The sequence below is a fragment of the Falco biarmicus genome, chromosome 6, assembly GCF_023638135.1.
Source record: "Falco biarmicus isolate bFalBia1 chromosome 6, bFalBia1.pri, whole genome shotgun sequence".
NCBI lineage: Eukaryota > Metazoa > Chordata > Aves > Falconiformes > Falconidae > Falco > Falco biarmicus.
This window is the reverse complement of record NC_079293.1, coordinates 83,360,780-83,375,747: the sequence shown is the minus strand read 5'-3', so window position 1 is coordinate 83,375,747 and position 14,968 is coordinate 83,360,780.

Below are 14,968 nucleotides of genomic sequence, written 5' to 3'. Positions count from 1 at the left end.
TTTAAATGGCAGGGCTGCTATTTTGTGAAATTAGCAGCAACATAAATATTCCCACTTACAGTAAAGTTACAATAAATCCCAGAGCCCACTGTGCACATTTACACGTTCAGACCTTGTTAAAATCACTGCAACTCATTATCTAACTAGCAAAGAATAAAAAAATAATAAGGATTCGGCTCACTATTAGAAATACTGCATTCTATTTACTTTCAAATTCCTTGAAATGCTGCAGATTTTTATACTTGGCTAAACTATGTTTCAGAAATGCTGAGATTTCCATCTCATTCTGGAACCTATGTACCTCAAGATATTTGATCAGTAACAAAGCACTCTGTACAATTAGTCATCATATCCTGATCTGGAGAAAAGAAACATTTTCTTATTTCTTTGGGGTTTAGTTTAGTCAGACATGAGGAAAATGAATGCAACCTTCCACGCTCATCAAGGTCTCCTAGGCAGGATTCTGCACCAGGCAGGTCGATGCAGTGGAACTCTTCAAGACTGATTCCCAGATTAAGTTATAACAAATCTAGAAAAAAAAAAAATCTCTTAAACTTTATAATAAAAAGAGCTGAATTCCATTTCTTACTCAAAATCAGCTTGAAAACAAAACCAAGTTTGCAGAATCCTGTAGATATATATATACAAAAATACTTCTGTAAAAGCAAGTCCGCCTTTAAGTTTAGCTTGATTTATTTTTTTTAAATACCTGTGAGATACTGTAAATATCTTGCAAGAACTAGATGGAATTTGACTAGCAAGTATTAAACAGGATGAAAGTAGCTGACATGTATCAGATATACAGTGAAGGACAACATGAAAATTGGGCAGAATTACCAGAAGTCAAACCCCAGAAAATCTTACATTATTCCCAAATCCCATGGTTTTCCAATACACCATTATTACACATTACAGTGTCTGAAGCTCATTCTACTCAGGTCCCTGCAAGACAGATATGGCTGGTTTGTTTACTACTGTCTGTCTGGTTCCCATCATTTCACTAATACATACCAGGAAATTTTGAGCTCTAATTCCACTGCTGCTGACGGGAACAAAGCTTCTGAGCATGACAGAATAATGTTAAAGATTCACAAGACAGAAATGGGAAAGATAATAAAAAACCCAAAGACGCTTAATTGTTCTGGGGATGTGACATCACACAACAGAAGCATGCAGCTGGTTAATGAACAGCATCATGTGCACTAGCATGAGCAAGAAAACAGATAATGACCTGACGTTTCACAGACTGAGTTCATGCAATGAAACATAAACAGTGCAAAAGGCAGACAGAGGGAGCACCTCTAAGTCTCTTTGGTAACTTCTGCAAATCTGAGATACTGCCAGACTAGGTGAGCCAACCAACAGATCAGTAACCCCTCTTCCCTCATTTACAACTAGATATATATGAAGGCTGATCCAAGAGGTGCCAATGCTTAGCACTGTGGCACCTTATCAACATCCTCATTCCCGAGGCGTCATCAGTAACTGAGATTTATGTGCTAGGCATATTTTGAACATTCACAAAATCATTATCCTTACATTGATGGATGCACAAAATAAAGCAAGGGCAAAAAGACAAGTAGGCAGATGTGAGAAAAGAGGAAAATAATATGTAATTCATATATGTCAACTAGATGCACGTAAAGCAGCACAACTAAAGCAGTTATGAAAAAGTAATTTTACATAAACGGCTGAGGTATCTTGCAAATAAAACACAATAAATTGTCTGGTGAAGGGACATTGATAGAACAACAGAAATGGAGGTGAAATCTACACAAAGCACTGTAAAGTCCAAGGAAGAACAAAGTGAAAAGATTCAGTTACCTGTAGGTAGAACATAGTTTTATAGTTACTCTGGATAGCAGCTAATATGATCAGGAGAGGAAAGACACAAAGGTGACAGTCAGAGGGATCTGGAAAACGGCTTGTATTATCCTCAGTGAAGCTAAGGATGTTCTGGTTTGCTCAAGTTACGTTGAAGTTCACAAAACATGCTCAAGAATCGGCACCCAAGAGACAGGCTGGGCTGCAAGGCTGAACAGAGGTAGATAAGGTAGTGCTGGAGAGAGATCATCAAGTCATCAGTGAGGAAGACGGCTGACCAAAGCCACCTGAGGATAAAGCATGACAAACATTGCAGAAGCATCAGCTGCAGAGGGAAGAATTGGAGGATGACTTCAGTGAGGCTGGGCACAAACAGGAGCCAGTCTGGTTTCTGCATGTTCTTTCTGGTGTCTGACACAAACAGAAACCATGCTATTAACACCCATATGAGCCTTCCTCTCCTTGCACAGCTGCAGCACTGGCAGTTCTGCTCCGCTGACAGCTTTTGAGCACCACATGAGCTCTCCCAGCACAGTCCATCTGGAGTGAGTGGCTGCCTCCTTGCCATGGACCTTGCAGAAACCAGTCTCCACAGCAACCCATGCAAGCTTGGGAGAGTGGAGCTGGTGCTGCCTGTCAGGTTTAAAGAAGGTAGGTCCAACTTGCAGCCTGGATTTTTTCCCAGGTGTAGTCTTTAACACCAAATTATTCTTTGTCTGAGACTTAGAAGTAAGTAAGGTTCATTCATGCAGAAAAATACTGCAAAATTACTATTACTTATCAAATAAAAAATACTTGACATCAACAAGCACAGAATAAGATCCTTCTTTCTTTGGTCAGTAGTACTTTATACTAGCATCATTTCTTTTAAATGAAATGGAGCAGTAAATCACAGGCTAACATCAGGAACCACAACTACCTACGGAAAGATCCTGCAGATAAAACAGTTGTCCAATAAATGCAAGCTTATTTGCAAGAAAGTACTGGTAATAAATAGTTGTTACAGACAGGTATGGTAATTTTAGAGACACTGAAAAAAGCATTTTTTGCTGTGAAACAAATGAGATTTACTTGTAGCGCAAGTAACACTACTAAGGCTGAACAGTCACTCTCCACAGTGAAAAAATACATATCAATTGAATTTCACACATACATACATTAAATGAGAACTGTTAAATGGAAAAAAAAAAAGTTCCTATTTTTCTTTTCCAAAATACTTCAAGAAGATGGAAAACCTCCTGCTGTGGTAATATATTTTCTTGGTGCTAATTACCAAGAACAAAAAGAGCTACACACCTTAGTAATTATACAAGTTCCTCTAGTCAGAAAGGCACAAAAAGTCTGAATCTTGTTCCTAAAAGCCACTTTTCAATGCTCTGCCTTTGAAAAGATAATTTGCAGCTGTTTCACTGCCCTCTTATCCTGCCATGTATGTTTGAGTAGACTTAAATTGAGAGCATTTCCTTGGTTTCCAAATAACTTCCTAGATTTCTTCTATCTTGTTAGAAATTAAAATTATAAGTAAGAAAACTGAGACAACTCTTTTAAAACAATCAATTTTCAGGGGAATTTAAATATCTGTTCTTTTCTGGAATAAAGATAATGCTTTTGCTAGCATTTTCCAGAGACAAAACACTACTGCGGCCAACTTTAGGTTTATTTCACTCCATGAGATCTCGTCCTTCTTTTCTCTTTCTGTAAGCACAAGCTGAGTTTCTTTTTCCTCACGTTTAAATGTTACTGCAAATCCACCAAAAGCTCTGGGTGAAATAGCCGTCATAAAGGAAGAATCCAAACAACTAATTTGACCATGAGAAAATTAATGCCTTAGAGAAGTTTAGACTCAAATCAATGAACAGCTCAAATCCCCTTTTAAGTATATACAAGCTGATTGCACTGTTCTACCATAACCCCTTTACAGTTTAACAATGCAAAAATTAAATTTTCCCAGCTCTTCCCTTTCCCAGATTCTTTAGCCTTTTGGTCCCTCTGTTATGCTATGGAAACCAAAAGGATATTATGATGTGACTCTGGGTGGTGTGATTTTGTGTGTTTTAAATATGCAGTCAGGTAATTTAGGTGGGTAACCACTGATTCTTGATTTGGGGGCGGGGAGTGGGAGCGGGTGGGAAAGAGATTAAACCTTCTTCTTTATCTCCAAATGACTCACGGTTTGAGAAATACTGGAATACCACTTCAAGTTTACCTTTCTTCCAAACTGAAGTGCCCCGGTTCTACCGGTCACCCTCGCCATTCCTTGTAGGCCCTATCTGCCCCCTCCTAACTTTGCTATGTGCTGTGTGGGACAGGAGGTTTAAAGGTCCATTGATTCACTCAGCCTGGGAGATGGCATTTTCAACCGTGTGCTCTTCCTCCTTGATTCCTTGTCAGTTCTCTCCCCAGCTGCTTCTGGGTTGTGCTCTCAAATATCACAGCCAATGATCTCTTTTCATTGTCAAATACACTTACAAGCAAAGAATTAAAAGATTATATAGCAAGATCAGATTCAGAAATGCCAAATATAAAGTATGCATACACCCTGCACTAAGACAAAAGTAATCTCTTTTTCTGTAAGCTTACAGAGCAGCAATAATATGAGCTGATAGTGACAGAACAGGCATAGGCTCCCGAAAACTGGAAGGCACACTGGGTCCAGTTTAAGGTATGGGAGACCATGCACCTCTAAACCAGGGGAAAACCCCAAGTGTTCCAAAGCTACTTGAAGCACACCCTAACGTTTCCAAAAGCTGCATAATACCTTCTGCTTAATATTTAGCACAGCAATTGACATTAAGCTTCTGGTCATCACATCTTGTGCTCAGGGTTCACTGTGCTGGAAAAAAAGCACCTCCCTTATTTTGATATCATTTATTGATAGCTATGTATTTTAATATCAGTGTAGAGTACCATCCCCCTTTGTCAACCACACCAAATTCCCAAGAACCAATCTCCAGTTCAGCAACAGAGCTTAGGCAAGTGTTTCAGTACAGATACCCATGCTGTCGGGGTCATGGACAGAGTCAGAGCTCATGAGTTTCATTTACATACTTGGTCATATAGTGGGCAGCTTTTGGCAAATAGAAATAGGCATCCATGCAACAGACCAAGGATGCTGCAAGTACTTTCTCGAAGCAAACACACCGCAGGGTTGGTAATAAAATGCAGGGTTGGTAATAAAAGACAAATGGATTTTGCTTCTTTTCTGCTGATTCATTGCATAAGGCTGGACCAATCACCCTGCTAACCTACACCATAGTTTTTCAGGTACAGGCTCAAGACAAATACGGTTACATAAATTTAGGAGGCATCTTCGAAGGTTCATTTAAAAGACTGTTAGGTATATCAAGCAGGAAGTTTGAGTGAAAAGTAATCTCGATCTCACAGAAGTAATGCAAAGCTGCATCCCAACTGAACCATACCTTCTGCAGCCAGTACCTCTCTCATCTGGTTGTTGCAAGCCAAAGCATGTCTTCAGCAGCTACTGCAAAATATACAACTGAAGAGAGAGGCAACATAAATATCTCTTTTTGGTCCATTTGAGCAAAGATTGCTTTTTAAAAAGGCATGTGCATTTGTATCTCCAAATTATATCCTTATCTTGCCAGTGGCTATATTCCTCACCCAAATTAAGCCAGGATCTGGCACACTAATAATCAATAATTCAGTTGCAAAGATAATTATAGAGCCAGTGGGGAATTTACAGAGGGGAGTTGATAGTTTATAAACTGATTTGCATTCTAACAGGAGTTTTATTATGAGGCCTGTGTAGCTGTCAGTAACAGGCACCTTGAACGTGCTCCATTGGCTTTCAGCCACTCTCAGATTTTAGACCATTACAAAGCAGAACACTTGTTAGGAAGTGAAGAAGGGAAAGGCAAACAGTTGTCTTTGCTAACAAGAGCAATATCCAACCAAGTATCAGTTTAACACCCCCCACAAGTGACAGAAAAGTGTAACAAAGCCGGAGAAGCAATGCTGCCTGTCTTCTGTTTTGCTAACACAAGTCATTCATTCACCATTATCCCAGGCTGCAGCTGCCTTGCCTAATGAGGCTAATGAACTGGCCGCTACATCTCTCTGACACTGCTGACATATGGGGTGGAATAACACAGCACTGTTTGGAAAAGGTAGATGCAAAAACATGTTGAAGCAAATGAACCTGCATATCTGAAAGAGCACAGCAGGCATCACGCTCCTTCCTCTTCTCGTTTGAACATTTCTTCTTGCATGTTTCAAAAGATTTCACTTGCAACATTTTTCAGTTTCTCATGCTGTTATTAAAGATCTTTTCTTTCATGTCCAAGTTCCCACGCTGTATCCATCACTGTAGGATCCATGTGTCTGTATAAATGAGTAAATAACTACTTTTTAAACAAGGCTTTAATAACAGTGGTTATTAAACATTCACCTTAACCCAACTTTTCCCACCACTGTTAAAAAAATTGTAATACTTTCAGTGAATATTTTCACAGATGTTAATTTCTTGGTTAATAACTCAGTTATGGGGCAGTGTGATTTCTCATAGAATCACAGAATAACAGGACAAGTATCAGCAGAATAACAGGACAAAGACTACTCAAAAGACAAATTTTCAGATTGACAATGATGTGAAATTGAAGTGATAAATAGGTTTGGGATTAGTATTATGATTAACTGTATTCTCGGTGAGCTGGAGTAAATTAGTTACAACTGGAAAGGTATGCCACCGAGAGGGGAAAAGTCCTTGGGCAGGTTGTTGAACTACACCTTGGCTTTTCCTATCTGGCCTGCCTTGAATGGAGAGCAGAAAAACTAACCTCAGTGAGACCTCAGCCGGTACAGAGGCAAGCAGGACTTGCAAGATAGTTCACTTTGTCTATCTGATCCCAGTGAGAAACCACTACAGTAAGATTAACTTTTACAATAAATTAATTTTCAGCTTCACCATAACAGCAATAGGGACAAGTTTGCCCTGGACTCCACTAAAATGAGCCCATCCGATCTGTAAAGCTGAGATAAGAGCATACAAATTTGACATGTGGAAAAAAAATACTTTGAAATACCTGAATATAACCAGCTAATCTCGTTAAATCCATCTCCATTTAAGGGCAATAAATAACTCATCCAGACTAACTCAGCTCCTACTGAATTAAACAGCGGGATCCAATTTGTTTTCAGTTAGTACCAACCCATGATATATTACCTCTGACCAGAAAACTAGAACTTTACTGGTATATTTACAAACCCACTGAGCTTTTATCTAAAGGGCACTGTGTCAAACTTGTTTTAAATTATTTGTTGATCCGTATTGTTCCAGGAGAAAACTGACTCACTTTCATAAAAGAAAGACAATAATAACAAGATGGGGAAAACAAGCCTTTAGCTGAAGAGAGGAGGATGAAGAAATTTGACAGACATTGATGAGTATTATTTGACATTCACCCTTCTGAGATTCTGAACAAGTAAGTAAAACACAGGGAATGGAAAGCACACAAGAGCATTTTAAGACAGAGTAATGTAACAAAAAAGCAGAGAAGAGAATGATCATCATTTCAGTCTACTGTTAAATTATTGACTCAAAACATACCATTACTGCACATAAACAATAAGGTATAATAAGGTAAGGTACTGCATTTCCTGTAATTTTTTTCCTGTTTTGAATTATTATTTTCCACTGAGTTAAAAACCCACGCTGAAAGTACCAGCAATTAATGGAGAACAGCATGGACTGAACTGACTGTAAAACCACAACCAGAGAAAAATACCCTTCTCCAGAGGATGGACGAGATAATCTAAAGGAAGCTCCACAGATGCAGTCTACAGAGACCCCTTGGCTCCTACTACCTCAGCTAATGACTAAAAGTTAAGCAATCCAAAATGCTACTTTCTGCCTGAGTAATGTAGAACTTCAGAAAAATTCAGTTTGGAGTGTAATTGGTGTGCAATACTGAATTCTGATTCCAGAACAGTCTGAAATACTTGAGTTACTGTTCTATGCTCTGGTATTTAGCTTGCTACTGAATTATGTTTTAATCAGCTGCCAATTAAATCAATGGATGCCCAGAGGAATAAGCACCCAAAATCTCAAGGCACACTTTAGGGAAATCATCTTTCACATGCTTATGTCTATCTTTACATACAAAAATAACTTCTACATTCTGGTCCTTATTTTCTTGATTACTCATATTAACTAGTTTGAAATTGAAAAAATAATTACCAATCTTTCAAATGTTTTGATATTATCACAAAGAAACCTCTATGGAAATAAAAATTCTTAACATTTCTCAACCCTTACCATTGAAAGCAAGTATTTTTATTAGCATGACATATCCTCTAGGAGCAATCACCTCTTATGTTTCATGATACAAGTAATTAGTGTTTTTATGCAACTTACCCAAGCCTGTGAATAGTATTTCAAGTAGGTTCCGCCCTCACGTACCTAGTATCAACCATATGGTAGGAAGGAATAATTACTGTTTATTAAGTCTACATTAAACTTTTCAAAGAACAATTTTATGAGATGCCATAAGGTCGTATACTTATTGCAGTCATTAATCTTCTCTGGGTGTTTTTAATCAAGCAGGTCTTTCAGAATCATTAAACAATGTTAGGCCTAAGCTCTTTAATTATTACATAGTAGTTGGGTTTGTTTAAGAACCAATGTGTTACTGAATTATTTTCAAATACCGAATGGCTCTGTTTCAAGCTCTAGATGACCCTTAGAATCAGGTTCATCTTATAAAGTACATTTTTTAAATGGTTTCTAAATCTGTAGTGAAAACATCATATGACCATGACATGCTGGTTTTAGAATTGTAGTGAAATACTCATGTCAAGAGGTCAGGAGATGGATATCACATTTCTAACACAAATAAAAATAACAGAAATCAAACAAGTAACATTTAAAGTTGGTAGCCAGAGTTCACGGAAGAGGTAGGCATAAAATGTCCAGCAAAATAGCCGCAAAACACTGAATAGAATACTTTTAGAGACTATTGACATTGCTGCATGGTACTTACAGAGGAAGCCAGAATAAGCATAGTTTTCACTCAGACTAATGATATCACTAGTTAGATAACAATTAACCTTTCAATTTATTAAGGATTCCCTTAAATGAGTCCTGGATCCCTACAGCAGATTACACACACACAAAATTTCTTGTCCCCTCTTAAATACTGCAGGTCCAAAGGAGCTCTTACTTCACATAAGTCAAAAGGAGCTCAGTGAGAAATTACAACTTCTCTCTAATTATGGATCTGCAAATGAAATATATGAATTAACTTAGCACCTGATTGAACAATATAGTACGACAAAGGAACTGAACAAAGACAGAAAGATCCAAATATGACACATCAATCCATGATGTATTTTCAATAGAGTGAAAAATGTTTAAAAATCTTGAGGTTTGTGGAAGAAAGCAATATACAGAGCAACTTCTAAAAGACAAACTCTTTCAAGAGATCATAAACAACAATATTAAAACATAAAGAAAGTCTGCTGGTTTGGTTTTTTTTTTTTCCAGTTTTGTGCTATAAAGTAAATGATTACTGCAATATAGTCTCAGTAATGGACATTGCCACTCTTATTTCCAAGCGCAGGTGAAAACCAGACATCTGCTTATTAGCAACACTAGCACATGAGTTCAGTTATTAATGTTGCTCATGTAAAATACAGCTGTTCATAAACACAGGATATAGAAAGTGTGTATTGATGGTGCACTTTGCATATTACTTCTTACATATCTTTTTAAATTGTCTGAGCCTTTTAATGACATAATTTTGCTAGTAATAAAAATACTAGTATACTTTCTGGTGGATATCTACATTTTTAAACTCTAAGAAAAGTGAAAAGTGCTGAAACTTTTTTTCCAGCTGAATATTTCTAAGGAGAAGCCTAAAGTTTTTTATATCAAAATTTTCTAGAGTTTTTTTACAGCTGTCTGCATCTGAGCTTTAAGAAAAGACAGTAAAAAATTAAAAACAATATGTTGATTTTTGTTATTGGTGTTGGAGTTCTGGGTTAATTGAAACCTAAGATGGGCAGTCAACCAAGCTGAAGAACCAGATGCTTAGGAAAGGAGTGGCCACAACAAACATTTGCAGTCGCTTCATTAATGTACTTCAGCCAGACCCACACAAAAACATTTTCATGTCCGTCAGCACTCAATCTGCTACTTGGTATTGTGTCACCAAAGCCAAAGCAGCCACTTCACATGGGTGGTACACCTAGGGCAGCCATCACAAACTTTTCCTCCAAACCTGACAAAGTTCCCTGTACATGCTCGAAAAACAGTCTCCTGTTCAAGCTTGGGGCACCACTGCTTCTGTCAAGATGATAAAGACGCCACTTCGTGCCAATCAGGCTGGTGGATGGTTAATTGCATGGCTTGACAGATTAATATACTGGGATTAAGTCTTGGAGGGAAATCTGATGCTCATCATTCTATTTCTTTTCCCTGTGCACAATTTATCAGATTTTTTTGCTGCATTGCTTTAATTAGCACTCCACTTTTGGGTCTTCAAAAATTACTTTCTCAATGACGTTGATTTCTCAGGGTTGCAAACAAGAAACCTCAGGTAACAATATGGCTACATGTGGTAACAACTGTGAAAAAGTAGGAAAAAGTAGGGACAGTAAGTGAGGTAGATACCATATATCTTACAGTTTGAAATGACAAAAGTATACAGGTCTTTAGGAAAGCACTTTGATACTTTGATTTTCTTACCGCTATATGAAACACAACAGTGTTTTTGTTTTATATATTTATTTCAGTCAGTGACAAAGAGTATAAATACTCATACCAACTACGCTCACAAACTTTTATCTTTTAACCTCACATTTATTTTTTTTTAATTACAGCAAAACTATCACCCCCCAAAAGCAGTTTTCATTTTAATGTAGTTAAATAGTAATTTCACTAATACTGGGGGGGAGGTGGGGGCAGGGTAACTTCCCTTTAGTCAAGATTCACATCTTGAATTTTTCTTTGGCACAAGGAAGCGAAGCTCCTCATTCTAAAACGCAAGTGTAGGTTGGTCCTTCTGAAAACAGCCCAGGGTGGTGTGACCTGGTTTTCTCCTGGCCAGAGGGCTGTTCTCCTTGTGGTCACCTGCTGAGGACACATTCCATCTCACGCTTTCTGCAGCACCGCTCAGTACAACCACTGTGAAGGGAAGCAGGGGCAAGGGCTGCTCTCACTCCAGCCTGCTGAGGGTGTTTTGCACTGCAGAGCAAATAAATATTTGAGGAGCGGGAGAGTAAGGATGGAGTATGTAGGAGGGAACACTGCTGGCAAGGATATTGATGCACCTCTGCAGTCCTGAAGATGCTTACCTCCGTGTCTTCCTGCCATGCTCCACCACAGGGGAAATTCAGCAGAAGATGAGTCTGTTATAGTTTACATGTGGACATTATAAATTACATATGCTACCGGTGAGAGATCCTGGAGGGGGCAGGCAGGCCTGGCACATGGCTATATGCTTCATCCCACAGACAGCACTGCCTTTCCCAAACAGGCTGCTGCGGCTGCCATGCTTCAGCAGGGAATTCATCCAGTGCCACAAAATATCAGCGCAGCTAAATGCGCAGGAATTAATTTGAATGGAAACAAGAATGATGGGCATCCAAAACCAAAGAAGAAATTAAATAACTAAAAAAAAACCCCTGCCTTCCAAATGTCAGCTAAAATGTCTTTTCCTCTGGGGCCCCTAAACATTGTAAGAGGAGTTCAGAAAGGGACAATAACAGATGTCAATGGAAAGATCAGACCCTTTAAAAGAAAGTGTCATCAAAAGAAGTGAAGTATGGCTCCTAGCCATAATACAGTTTCTGAAAATGCATAATCAGTCCCTTTGAGGAAACTCAGCTAATGCTAGGTGAAGCACCCTTTCCATGCTAATGAAGTTCCTAGGGCTTCCAGCATCCAGAAGTCATTACCAAAATGTCCTCCAAAGGTACAGGAACCATAAGAGCCCATGCAGTAACAAAGAGAAAGTTTTCTTTGTTTGAGAAATGCACCCTTGCAAATATTGCCCCTTCACAGAATTAGAGCCCCAAGAAATCCAGAAAGGTCACTGGTGGTCCTTCAACCTGGCACTTTAGTTGCTGTAAATAAAAACCAAAAAAACAACCAAACAAAAGCCCCACAACCAACCAAACAAAACCACACAGCACACACATGCACAAACCAAGGAGAGGAGAGCAAAGACAAACGAAAGGAAATGTGGGTTTCCAAGGACTCCCATGACTGCTGGGATGGGGCATGAGGGGGCCAGTGGGCAGGATCATGGTGCCTAAAGGTCCTGGGACAGTTTGGCTGGGCAAGGTGGGGAACTGTTGGACTGAATGTTGATATCCAAAGGTTTTTCAGATCTCTGTAGAAGACTGATTACCTGAAATAAGAGAAAATATAAATAATTAATTATTTTCCTTACATAAATTGACCTAGAAACATTTTAGAAGACCCAGAAGTGAAACCTTCTGTAAGGGATTCTGCAGGAATCAGCACTTGGTAGCTAGAAGTGCTTTTACTGGAAATTAGTTTAAATATTTTTATCGATGCAAAGGCCACACAGCTCAATCACTCTTACATGATAACAGGACAGTAATGAGGACAGGACAGTCATATCAGGTTTTGGATTTTGACCTTTAGGTCATTTTGAACAGTTTTAAGTCAAAGATTCACAAATAAGGAATACAATCTTACCTTATCCTGGAAAGCCATGGGTTTGGAAAAGGTGCAAATGTCATATTGTTCAAGCAAATATATTCATGTCTTCAGTATGATGCTTCATTAAAAAGTATATAAGCAAATGCTTGCAGCATAAATAAGTCATATGAGTGCTCACTTGATTCTCTCTGTACATAAGACTATATATACATATCGCGATGCTTCCACAAAGCATATGATTCTTTTGCCCAAGCTTAAAAAAATATGCTTTCCAAAACACACAGCTAATGAGGTCTGAAGAAACCATCTGACAGAGAAAGATGCAAAGATTTCAGTACATCTACTTTATTAAAAGAAATTATCAAAACAAGTAATTTATGAAAAGATAGATGACTCAATAGAGAATAAGCATCTTTGTGGGCATGAAAAATAGTGCATGAAAAAGTGCTTTAGTTAAGCACAGAAAAAGCTTTTTGCTGTACTCAATGATGTAACATGATAAACAATTACTATAATTGAGGCTGATCAAGCATTGGAATAAATAAGGCAGAGTCTGTTTCTGTATAGCCGGATACCTTCAGTTCAGAAAAGCAGGGTTTCTGAGAGATATGCTTTCTTTAACTACAATTTTTTATGCAAAATTGTATAAAATATACTAGTCTATGCTATACAGAAACTAGACAAAAATATTAGGTTTATGGTCTCTCCTGCTTTTAAAAATATATGAATGAAAGTGAATTCAACATTCTCAAGGACTGGAGTCAGATCAATCACACAAATTTCCAAGGCCACCCTGGCTCCCAACCTGTCCTGCTTTACAGCTGCCACTGGCCTCGCTAGCTAGACAAAGCTACGGAGGGTTTATGTACCTGCAGTCCTGCTTGCACCAAACCAAGCAGCTGCAGGAGTCAACTACGGTGAAAGCATAAATAGTCACAATGTTTAAGGCTATTTAAAAATATTTGATAAGGAGAGTATATGAAATGTAAACCCCAAAATTGCTGTTTTATTACTTTTGTGATCAAGATTTATGATTTCTTTTATGATTTCAGAAGAATTTTCACATCAGGAAGTGGGACCTCAGTTCCATATGTAAGAGAAAAACCCACCCACATCAACACACCTGTAATTTTTCCAATATCAAATGAACATTAAATAAGCTTTCATTGCTTTTATACTACATAACAATCAATATTAGTGAGTTAAATGAACCATGAAAAGATACTAAGCAAAATAAGCAAATTTCTGACTCCTTTGTTCTTCTCTGAAGAAGCTTTTTGTCACTTTTTCTGAAGCATAAGAGTAATCTCATAAAGGTAAATACGTTTAACTGGTTTATATTTAAAGTTTTAGGTGAAAATGTTGTATAAATAACCGTACACACAGTTCACATCAACAGAGTAGGAGCACCATACCCTGCTCTACTGGAGACATGGTTTTATTGCAGCTGCAAGTATGTGGAAACACTCAAACTTTATCGGTTGCTGGAGGTAATAAAGAATTGGGAATGCTGTTGATTTAATTGCATTTTTTTCCTTTATGTCTGACACATATTAAAGTGGTTCATATGTTATTTTGATTTTTTTCTAAGAAAACTTTAATAACCACAGACTTTTGAGATTATCAAATAATAAAAAATTTTACAGAAATACAGACAATGCAATACAGAAATGAGAAAATCCCCAAATTTTTAGGTAAAAAAGTTGGAATTCTTTGTTTCCAGAAGACAGATGAACAGCCTTGTGACTGGCAGAATCCTCAGAAGAAAAAGGTTAACCACTACCCAAGCAAAAGCATATGATAAAAGAAAAAGAGTTAGGATTTGAATCAATGGAAAAGGACATGAAAAGAAATCATTTTAAGCAAATTCATAGAAATTTGCTATGGAGTTTCAAGAAAATGTAAGTAGGTCTGAATAAAAACTTTTTTTTCTCCCTTTTGATATTCCAGAAGTCATTTAGCAAAATTCTTACAGCAGTTTTCAAACACTGAAAATTGGTAAACAGGAAAAAAAAAAAAATCAGAATCTCTTTGCAGAGTTTATGAAGAGTGGGAAAGGTTTTCTAGTCAAAGAACACAGAGAAAGTAAGTATTGTGTAGCTACTTAGCAACACAGCCACATATTGGAGCAGAATCATAGGTATTTAGACTAATGCTGTCTTCTTCCACCAAGCTTTCGCAGCGTTCCTTTTTCTGGCCTGCAGCACAAGAGCTGCCTATGTAGAATGATCCACGTGAGATTCATAAGTACATTACTTCAAAATTATTACAATAGGTATAACAGTGCTGTCACATAACACAGCTGAACACTACTGTGTAAATCCATTCTGTCCCCAAAGATCAAAAAGACAAAGAACCTTCTAAGTAGTCAGTACTAAAATTAGTTGCGGGACAAAAGTAAAATCGGTTGCTCACGAGGTACCGTACAAGAATACCAGTAGCTACAACCGGTGCTACGAACACAGCATGCACACAGGGGTGTGCTTAGCATAGTAA